Consider the following 2,333-nt stretch of genomic DNA (forward strand, 5'->3'; position numbering starts at 1 on the left):
CTCTCTCTCTCGCGCTCTCCCTCTCTCACACACACAGCGCGCACACACATACACACACACACACACATGATGCGCAAAACTCTGCATTTGAACAGTCAATAGCAAATACTTAAACTAGTAACAAAACATACTTACAGTCGCTGATTCAGAAGCGCCAGATTGTCATAGCAAAGTCAGAATTACCTCCTCTCCTAGGTTCACGAAACGGTCGTCCATAAAATGCATTGCTGTTCTGTTGTAAGCCATCTTAAAGATTCCTAAATGCATCTACTTTCGGAAGGCCAAATAAAGTGCTTTTGCTTTCGCACTGAAACACACACCGTCTCCCTGACATGGCTTTATCAACACTACTGCTGTTCCTGAAACCTTTCTTTGCATGCACATTTGGGTGGCATTATGCTAATATTTCCACATAGTGATGTAGATATGTGGGGGCGTGTTAGAATGAGCCGTTTTCGGAGGGCGTGGTTGACACTTAACTTTTATAAAGAATATCTCTTTGGATTTGAGACTTTAGTCTTTGCAACTTTACAGATCTTCTTTATGCACCAAAAGCTTGTAACACTCCAAAGAGAAAGGAAAACTTAAAATCGCATCATATGACCCCTTTAAATATTTAGCCATTGAATTCAAGTTTTTAGTTTGAAAATATGCAGAATAATATTGTGTAAATATATAAATATATTACAATATATTGAACAATATATGTGACCCTGGACCACAAAACCAGTCTTAATTCGCTTGGGTATATTTGTAGCAATAGCCAACAATACATTGTATGGGTCAAAATTACCCATTTTTCTTTTATGCCGAAAACCATTAGGATCTTAAGTAAAGATCACGTTCCATGAAGATATTTTGTAAATTTCCTACCATAGATATATCAAAACGTAATTTTTGATTAGCAATGTGCATTGCTAAGAACTTAGAAATTTGGACAACTTTAAAGGCGATTTTCTCAGTATTTTGATTTTTTTTGCACCCTCAGATTCCAGATTTTCAAATAGTTGTATCTCAGCCAAATATTGTCCTATCCTAATAAACCATACATCAATGGAAAGCTTATTTATGATGATGCTTATTAGATGATGTAAAAATTTCAATTTTAAAAAATCGTCAGTTATGACTGTTCTGTGGTCCAGGGTGACATATAAGGAATTTCTGCTTTTCATATATTGAACAATGTGACTATATATTGACTAAAATATTGTAATGTAAGTTTTAGAAACTAAACTCCGTAAAGGTACTGTCTCCAATATTTATTTAAAAAAAAAAATTCATTAATTATGCAGTCCGGCTCTTCACCCCTCTCTAAAATAAAACAGAATTGGGAATCAGATCTTAATAATGTTTTCACAGTCGAGGAATGGTCCAAAGCCCTTTGTCGTGTACACACCTCCTCTTTATGTGCTCGTCATTGTCTTATACAGTTTATGACACAATCTGTATTGTTAAAAGCGCTATATAAATAAAGGTGACTTGACTTGACTTGACAGTTTAAGTTGTTGCATAGAGTGTATTGGACAAAGGCCAAATTGTCTAAAATTAACCCTGGTTTTGATCCAACTTGTGATCGGTGTCGACAAGCTCCAGTTACTCTTTATCATACTTTTTGGCTCTGCCCAGCATTGACTTCTTTCTGGGCATCAATTTTCAAATCAGTTTCCGAATGTTTTAATTTAGATATTGAACCATGCCCCCTAGTAGCATTATTTAGACTCAACCCCATAAATGTTTCCTTGTCAGCCTTACAGTCAAACGCACTCGCTTTCTGCTTGATAATTGCTAAAAAAAATCCTTCCCCACCCAGATTTTTTCATTGGATGCACGACCTGATGCAGTTTATTTAAATAGAAAAGATCAGATATACAATACTTGGTAATACAGAAAAATTTCACACTTCCTGGCAACCCTTCTTGTCACATAAAAAAAAAAAAAAGAAATATATATTAAAGGAAATAAGAAAAACCCTTTCTCTATACCTGGCCTGTACAGTTTCCTTCCCTTGCCCCTGGTTTACTAATAAATGGAGAGCAAAGAGGAAAACAAATATACAAATTCATAGCTTTCAGTCATGTGACCGGCTCGAAGACCAGGCCTGCGTTCAGCCCCGACAAAACGGTGCAAAACGTTTTTTAAAAGGAAACGTGGTGCGTTGAACACGCTGTTCTGATGACGCAAGAGTTGCAACTATGGCAGCTGAGAAGGCCGTTCTTTGTGTTCTTTTTGAAGAATTTTCGGAGCCTGATGAAATCGGTATAAATACGTGTTTAATACTGCAAAATATGCTCGATGTTACAGTCACTGCCCTTGCCGTCCAGAACAAAAGAGAA

This window comes from Sinocyclocheilus rhinocerous, unplaced genomic scaffold (genome assembly GCF_001515625.1).
Source record: "Sinocyclocheilus rhinocerous isolate Xijiao unplaced genomic scaffold, SAMN03320098_v1.1 scaffold795, whole genome shotgun sequence".
Taxonomy (NCBI): Eukaryota; Metazoa; Chordata; class Actinopteri; order Cypriniformes; family Cyprinidae; genus Sinocyclocheilus; species Sinocyclocheilus rhinocerous.